Raw genomic sequence first — 9,759 nt, 5'->3', positions numbered from 1 at the left:
AAAGAAGAATTCTAAAAGCAGACACATATATGGACAATGATGTATGCCAAAATGAATTTGCTTAATAGTTGCAAAACTGGCTGCTATAGCAGGAGAAGGAAATCAATTGTGCCTCCATTGGATAAAATTCATTGTGTATTTATGGGAAAGGATTATCTGCATTCATATCAATTGTCTATGAATAGCTGAGTTATAAAATAGCTCAAAGTCACAGTGCAGATAACCCAAAGAGTGTCGTAGACAGGACACTGGTAATATTTTTCGCTCATTTCAAAGTCATTTACATTTCTCCTGAAACTATAAACAGTCTCTCTGGATTTCTACCCAAAGCTAGCTACTCTACTTGAGCCCTAGATTCTACCCAAGAACATCGCTTAGCCGTTCTTGTTCCTACTAAATCATCAAATTTTTGTCGTTTCTTAACCTTCCCATTAACAGACAAATATCTTTTTGAAGCCTTCTAACCCCATTTCCCTTACCAGATACCATCTGATTTTTCTGGTGCCCTTGCAGCAAAACTAGAAATATTCATTTCATTCTTCCTAGCTTCATTTCTTTTCCCCTCACTGCTAAATCCACTCCAGTCACTCTCTAGACCTCATAACTCCATAGAAACTGCTCTTAAAAAGGTCTCCAGTGATCATGCTAAATCCAGTAATCACCTCTCAGTATATTTATACTAACATCACAGCAGCAGCTGGTCACTTCACCATAACACACTTTCTTTAATCGACTCCAAGACACCACACACTCTGGATTTTCCTCCTACCACCCTGGCTCTCCTTCCCAGGTTCCTTCTCTTTGTTCTGACTTTCGAATGTTGAACTGTGCCAATTCTCAGTTCTTGCTCCCTTTATCTCATTCAGCCTCATAACTTTAAATACTATTTATATGCTGACAACTCCTAAATTTATATATCCAGCCTAAACATCACTTCTGAACTCTAGACTCATATATCCAATTGCCTACTAAACATCTCTGTTTGATTTATGATAGGTATCTCAAGATAGACTTGGTTAAAGGTTAATTTCTGATTTTCCTTATCCCTTACATCTGATTCACCTACAGTCTTCCCATTTTTTACTTATTCAAACCAAAAACAATGAAGTTTTCCTTGGCTCTTCTCTTTCTTTCACACTCCACAAACCATTTCATGGTTCTATCCATCCCTGTTATTGTAACTCTACTAACACCTTGATTTAAGCCATCATCATTTTGTGCCTAATTTACTGCAGTAGATTCCTAATTGGTCTCCCTGCTTTCTCTCTTATTCCCTATAGCTGATTCTCAACACGAGACAGTGAGCTTTCAAAAACATAAATCAAATTATGTCACTATTCTCTCAAAACCTTGCAACAGCTACCAATTTCACTCAGATTAAGGCCAAAATTTCTATAATAAATTACTAGACTCTATATGATCCAGCTCCCAGTCACCTGTCTTACCTCATCTCCTGCTATTCTTGCCCTCATTCAGTTTTCTGACACACTGGCCTCTTTCCTTCCACCTGGAATTGTCTTCTCCCAGATAGCCACATAGCTAACTTCCTCAACTCCTTCAAGTCACTGGATTAGTTAGTTACTGCTGTGTAATAAAGTACTCCAAATCTTAGGAGCTTAAAACAACAAACGTCTGTTATCTCATAGTCTCTGTGCATCAGGATTTCAGGTGCAACTTAGCTGGGTGCCTCTTCCTCAAAGATTCACTACAATCAAGATGTCACCAGAGCTAAGGTCTCATCTGTAAGCTCCACTGAAGAGATCACGCCTCTAAACTCCCTCACATGGTTGTTAGCAGGATTCAATCTCTCATTGGCTATTGATGTGAGGGCCAGGAATCTCTCTCAGTTGCCTGTCACATAAGTCTCTCTATGGAACAGCTCATAGCACGGTACCCACGTTCCATTCAAGCAATCAAGCAAGGGTATGCAAGACAGAAGACACAATCCCTTTGTAACCTAATCTCAGAAGTGACATCCCATCACTTTTGCCATACTCTATCTGTTATAAGGGAGTCAGTAGTCCAGCTCACACTTGAAGGTGGTTACACAAGGACAAGATTATCAAGAAGTGTGGCTCCTTGGGGTCCATCTAAGAGGCTGCCTACAATCACTTCAATAAGGTGACCTTTTAATTTAAAGTTGCAACCTAACCTCTCATTTCCATCTCCCTTTGCTCTTGTGAACAATAATAAATACTTATTGTTTTGAGCCACCTAGTTTTAAAGTGTTTTGTTCTATAGCAATAGTCAACTGATACACTATCTTCTTAAAAAAAATTCTACCATGAGCTTTTTCACTTATGCTTATTATTTTATTGTCTATCTACCCTTGCTGGAATGTAAGATACATGAGAGCCGGTTTTGTTGTATTGGGGTATTTTTTATTGTTTTGTTCACAGATGTGTCCCCATCACTAGAAGAATGTCTAGCACATAATAGACAATAAATACTAATTAAATGAATGCTTCTCTTGTCACTGTTATCTGCACACTCTCCTGCCTTTACTTGGTTGCATAATTGCAGTAATACTTACCTTACAAAGATCAAGTGCAGTTTATATTGACACATGAAAGGCAATGATCCAATCGTGCATTTATACTACCAAAAAAAAAAAAAAAACCAGTAACAATTACAGTAAGGAGGAATAAAATGAAATTCAGTCAAAAGAATCACTTAGGTTTCATGAATTGTTACAATTCCACCCACATACTTGTATCAAGTTTTATAAGGGAAGTGTGGCTTTTATAGAAATTAAATTCCTACATTTATTCTTTAAAATATTAAGATTAACACTGTTTAGTGAAGAGGACAACAATTACTCTTCAACTTGCAGCCTCTATATAAAGTCCTATTTCTCTCCTAAACTTAAAAAAAAATCAGCACTTTGAGTTTCTTGCTTCCTGAGCTCTGGACCTATTACCACGTGGCCTGCTATTAACTAACATTGATCATGATTTTCTGTCATGTGGACTGTATAAAGTTTTTGAGCTTAAAAAAAAAAACACGTCAGAGGAATGATGTAATCCAATAAATTGGAAAGAACTTAACTCGTTCTTATATAACACTCCTCCTTCAATTCTGTATTTATGAACACATGAGAGTAGCTCACAGTGATACATGGAAAATAATCATTAGGATTATTCAGTTTTTCATCTCTCTATCCCATCTAATTGTTGTGGCCAAACTGTATTTCCAGTTCATCTTTTTCCTTTTCCATCTCAAATTGTCTGTGGAGTTTCCTTCCATGATTTTGCTTTTAAGACATAAAAGCAAACTTTACATTTCAGCATAATCATACAGTTCAGGATGACAGCAATTGGTGAGGGCAATGAAATAGGAGCGGATTCCCTTTCTCCTCTCCCAGTCTCCAGATGCTACAATTCTGAGAGCAAAATTTGTTAGGGGATGAGTGCTCTCCATGAAATCAAACCCAAAAACCTAGAGATGTAGAAGACATCAAAATTCCTGATTTTACTAAATAATTTATGAGTCTCTTATAAGTTTACCTAAATCTATTTTGAGCCTCTTGTTCATAATCGTGGTTAGTAATATCTTTGGTGATCTTGACTTGTATCTTTTAAATTTATTACATATCTTTTATCTTTTATAAAACTACCTCTTTCATTCTTCATTAGTTCTTCCATTCCAGAATTCCAGAATGTATTGAATAAGTCCTATCCATAATCATGATTTTATATGCTTTAATATTTTTCCCTTCTCAGAATTACTTTCCAAGTTGTCAGTTTGTTAAGTTTCGTTATCATTTTTATTGTTGTTTGATATAAGAGAGACATAGGCTCTTAACACAGATGGATTTTATTTGCATAACCTGGATTGCATTCTCTGGAATGTCTTTTTGGAGTGTGGTTATTTAGATGTAGAAGCATCTGATACTGTAAGAATATGTCAGAATGAATAAGTAAAATCAGGGTATGCCATTTTTTGACATTCCTACTAATAAATTTTATTTATTCATAAGGTATAGACTTATCAAGATCAAAAGGCATTTGGGGATATGGATAGACCCTAAAACTGGCTAGTAGAGGTTCACAAAGGGCATAGCTACCTACAGACTGAGAACTCACTGTAACTTGCCTTGCAATATCCAGGCCTACCTTTCATTTCCATGACTTGACAGATCTGTCTCCTTTACAATAAAATTCAGACTATTATTTAGTAAGTGAAACAAGGAAGACCCGCAAGGCAAGTACTTGACAGAGTAATAACACCCTGATTTGCCTATAAAAGAGACAGTTTTTAATAAAATGTTATAGGCACAGTTATAAACCTTCCTCCTTCCCTTTATCATTTCCCACTCGCACACTGTATATTTTGATTAGATTTCCTTAGTCAGCAATCTTTGTAATTTGGGCTGAGGCAAGTAACCTTTGGAAACTTTTGGTAAAGAATAATGCCATCTTAACCTTGGATCTGGAAAAGAACTAAGTCCTCCTAGGAAACAAAGGGGAAAAAAATCGATTGTTAGATTCTCTATAAGTATAGGCAAAGGCAGAAAGACTACTAAACTCAGGAAGTTTACGTACACCCACATTTTTGGAGTGCGTATAAGAAACGCAGTGCTTACTAATGATATTCGTCCTCCTGGATCAGACAATCAGATCATATTTTTTTGCACCAACTTTGGTCAGTTCAGTGCCTTATATAAAAAGAGAACCCACCTATTTCCGTCTTTTTACATGTTACTCCTCTAAAAACAATAGTAATTTATTCAACCGAATTTATTTACCATCTACTATGCACAAGGCACAGAGGTAGGCTTTGTGGTGAATACCGAATTATAAAAGACAAGATTCTTGCTCTCAGAGCACACATTTCAGTCATATCTACTGAAAAAGAAACTGCATGAAATGAATTTCTTATCTATTAAAAATGAAAATAAAATCTTGATTAATTTGCAGACAAGTGAGCCAGAAAATTTTCATAATCAAGATATCACATTAATAAACTATTTTTTATTACATTCTATATCATCGACACCAAAATATTATTTTTGCAATTTTTAAGTTCATTGAATAACATGAATCACTATTATCCCTATTACATTAGTAACTTTAACTGCACTTCTTACTTTTTTCCTGCTTTTTGAACAGGGGTCCCACATTTTCATTTTGTAATAGGCTCAGCAAATTATGTAGCCAGCCCTGACCATAGGTAAGAGTTTCACAGACTTTTGTCATATGCCATTACTGGAGACATTTCATGGTTATGAATGCTTAAGAAGTATAGAAAAGAGCAAGAAATGCAAGAAAATGCATGTTCTTAATGTGTTCCATACAAAATGTATTAGCTAGTAGGCATTCAGTCTATGTTAAGAGTAAAACAATGTAATACTCTGGGCTAGAGAGCAGAATTTGGCAAAATCTGTATTTGATCCAAATGGATGTGTGTCTGTCTGTCTCTCTCTCTCTCTCTCTCTCTCTCTCTCTCTCTCTCTCACACACACACACACACACACACACACAAAACAATTTGAGACAATGCCTCCAATGGGTTGACATCCTCTTTAAGATTATGGTTTTTTCCATCCAAAGCATGAGCTTAACAGGGATAAACATCTATTCAAATGAGGGTCAAATTCAAGTACATTATAAGCAGTAAGCCTGTCAGATTGTCCTCCTATCAGCATTCTGTGATTTTCAACTACGGAGAGCTATTGTTCCAAAGATTAGAGAAACACCCCTACAATATGGGGCCCCCATCTATTCTTGGTTTCTACAGAGACTTCCAAAGAACTTTGAACAGCAACAAAATCACAATAGAGATAACTTACATTTGAAAATGAAACATCAGAGAAAAGCACTTAACCAGATAAACCAAATTTGCTTCCCATAAAGCTAAAAATGATCCACTTAATTATAATTGTTTTCATTTTTGTATAATTATTGTATTAATTTATTATAGGAATTAAGAAACATAAAGAAGATGCATTTTATGCAAAAACAATTTTAGTTCTACTTGACTTTTAATGAAATTGTAGATTTCTAAGTGATACAATTTTGTGTCAATGCTTTTAATGAGCCCACTTTAGCCACATTTCTAGTACTAATATTGTTAAAATGGACTGAGAAAAGCTACAAGCATGTACAGAATCACATTGAGAGACATCATAAACAATGTCATAAAAAACTAAGAAAAACAACTGCAATACATAATAGAATGACAAAATAAATACTCATAATATATAAAACCAGCTCTTACAAATCAGTGACAAAATGACTTTACAGCATGCCTGTTTTCTAGGCTGACTTTATCAAAGTTAACTTTGAAAGAGAAAAACAAGTGAAAAGAAACTGTCTGAGGAAAGAGTAGAAAGGCATTCTTCTGTCTGGGTGGTACTGGGTAAATGGAATGCCTGGTAATTATAGGCTGAAAGAGCCACAGGGCTTTTGCTGGTCCCAACTCCTTACCTTCCCCTCACCCCTCCCTCCTGTGCCTCTCTAAATCACTACCTAGAACCAGAAACTCAGATTTTAAAGTGAAAATAATGAGTTAGGACGGGGTCAAAGAGAAAGTGTGTTATTTATCAGATAGCGTCCCATCAACAAAGTGGTAAATTAAAAACTAAACAAAATAAAACAAGGAGAACAGCTATCTATCTAGATATAGTCTCCCAGAAAGGGTGGGACTTTTGCATGTTCACTGTAGGCCTTTTGTTACTGTGCACGTGTGACTCCAGTTGTATGGAGGATATTTAGTTAGGATATTTTTATATTGTGGATCTATAAATTACTATGTACAGATGTGAAAGTTGGACAGTGAAGAAGGCCAATCAGAAAAAAATGATTCATGTGAAATATGTTGGAGGAAAGCTCTAGATACCACAGACCCCAGAAAGATGAACCAGTGAGTTAAGCCTAAAACATCGCTGGAGTCAAAAATGACACATCATGAGAAAGAAGGCAGGGTTCTTTGGAAAAGACAATAATGCTGGGAAAAATAGAAGGCAGCAGGAAAAGCAGAAGACCAAATATAAGATGGATTGACTCCATAAAAGAAGCCATAGGCATGAGTCTACAGGAGCTAAGCAATGCTGATGAGGACAGGCCATTGTGGGCATCACTCATTCACAGGGTCAGAGCTGACTCAATGGCATGTAATACACAAACACATACACATCAAGTTCCTCACTCCAGCATATAGAGAAAGAATTGCAAACTGGCAGGCTGCAGTCCAGACCTGACTCAGATAAGTGTTGTTTTGCCTGCATGGTTTTATAAAATTTTGAATTAGTGACTGTGATAGTTAATTTTATATGTCAACTTGGCTAGGCTATGATGCTCAATTGTTTGTTCAAATACTAATCTAGATGTTGCTGTGAAGATTAAGTGAAGTAGAAAGTAGATCAGTTTAAGTAAAGAAGAAAGATTACCCTCAGTGTGGGTGGGCCTTATCTAATAAATTGAAGGCCTTGAGTGCAAAATCTGAGGCTTCCTGTAGAAGAAAGAATTCTACTCCAGGACTAATATAAAAATATTGCCGGAGTTTCTAGTCTGCTGGCCTGCCCTAAATATGTCAGACTTGCCTGCCTCCACGCTCACCTGAGCCAATTTCTTAAAATAACTGAGTTTTTTTTCAGTAGATATGACATACAAACACAAACTTATACACACATATATACATATATGTGTACATGTATGTATATTTATGTGTACACATGTATATGTGTGTATGTGTAGATATGAAGGTGAGAAATATGGCAGCTTTCTTAAAAGACACATACTCTGTGTTTCCTTCTTTTTCCTGCTAGTCCTCCATCCTGCTGCCTGTAACAGGCTGTTAGAACTCTAGCTGCCATACTAGGTCATGAAGATAAAGGCTACACCACAGGAATGATAGAACAAAAAGCTGGAAGGAACCTGGATCCCTGATCACTATGGTGCTGCTGGATTTGTTCTGAATTGCCTCTCTTGAGAGAAAAACATTCTTATCTAATTTATGCTAGATGTTGTTTTGGATTTTCTGTTATATTTAGTAGAACGCAATTCTCATTTTAAAATTTAAAAATTTCATATAAAAATTCAGATCTCTTGCTTTTCTCCCTTGACAATTTGGAATATCTGATAAACTTAGGGTCATGCTCCCCATTGTGGCAATTGCTCAGGGCAGGATAATGGATGCTCACTTGCTTTAGACAGGGCTGGAGACTCGGCAGGTTCTTTTCCTTTTAAATTCCTAGAGGCATTTGAGCTTGTTATCCCTGACATGGATGTTAGGGTTTTACTTCTATAGTGTGATAAGTACTTATACAAACTTATTTTGTTCTCTTAGGCTGTTTTTTTCTTTTCCAGCTACTTTTTTTGGGAAGTGGGGTAAGATAGAAAAATCTGCATCACTTTCAGCAAGAGCATTCCCAAATTAGTGTAGTCCACAAATGAAGATGTTTCTGATGCTGGTGGAAGCAGGGCCATTCCTCTACCCTTGGAGATACCATGTCAGTCACAGTCCTATAGGCCTGCCTAGGGGAAGAGGGAGGGCAGATCTCAGTGTCTACAGACTTTTCACAGTGGGCAAGCTCTACTCTCAAAGCATGGCACGAGGGAAACAGAGGGTCTTCCACTTCATGGCTACAACTTTTCTTATCTTAAAGACCTTCATCAAGTCTAATGAATTTATATTCCTCTAGACCACATAATTTTGACCCAATTTCTCACTAATACTCAAGCCTTACTTTAGTGAAAGAGTATCACTCCCACCCAATATCCAATCACCTCTCTGCCCAGAATCACATCATCAAACTTTCTGAGCACTGAGTTGACAATGAAGAGAATGGTCTGAGAGTTTCTCCTAATCTGGAGGAGTGGCTTAGAGGATAGAAGTTGGAGTCTCAGTTGCTGTCAGGCCTAAATGGACCTGACAATCATTTGGGGAGGAGAGATATTCCAGGTTGAAGGGTTCTTGGTGAGTTAAAGACTGATTCTTGTCTTTGGCTATGAATGAACTCGAGGCCACTAGGATGTGAGCAGGAAGTAGGATAAACTCTGTCTCTTCGAATCAGGCCAAGGACAAAGAAGGCATAGAAAACTCTTCCAAACTGCTCAGGCCTTACGGGAGGAACATACGGGTATGGGATGTGGCTGATCTTTAAAGGGGGAAGGAATGACAAGGTCAGAAATCTGTTTTTGAGTCAGACTATCTCAATGTCTAGGTTTCTCTTTGTCTTTTTCTTTTGTTCTCAGAATTTCATTAAACTAATGATTCAGTCATATCTGAGTATCTCCTATGGCCAGGCATTGTTTTAGACCTTGGGAATACAGTGAGCGAAACAGGTAAGATTTCTGCCCTGATGGAGCTTACATTTTAGTTGAGTGATACACATAATAAATGTAACAAGTAAACAATTAGATTTTCAAGATAATTTCACAGTGACAAGTACTATGACAAAGCTTAAAAAAAAAAAAACAACTTAAAGGTGAGACAGAAAGTGACAAGGCTGAGGGAGGGGGTCTACTTTAGATGGATGGGCAGGAAGGTCTCTCTTGAGGAGGTGATATTTATCCTAAATGACCAGAAGAAGACCTGAAAAAGGAGTGTTCTAAGAAGAGAAATGGCAAGTACAAAGGTCCTGAGGTGGAAACAAGCTTAGTTGAGTGGCACATGAGGTAGAGAGAACTAAGAGATGGAATCACACAGAACGCCGAGGTTAGATCACATAGAACTTTAATTCAGAGATAGGGACTTTGGATTTTATTCTAAGAGAATTAAGAAACCATTAGATAATGTTAAGCAGGGGAATGAAAT

The sequence above is a fragment of the Pteropus vampyrus genome, unplaced genomic scaffold (genome assembly GCF_000151845.1).
Source record: "Pteropus vampyrus isolate Shadow unplaced genomic scaffold, Pvam_2.0 Scaffold77, whole genome shotgun sequence".
NCBI lineage: Eukaryota > Metazoa > Chordata > Mammalia > Chiroptera > Pteropodidae > Pteropus > Pteropus vampyrus.
Note: the sequence above shows the minus strand (reverse complement) of the source record.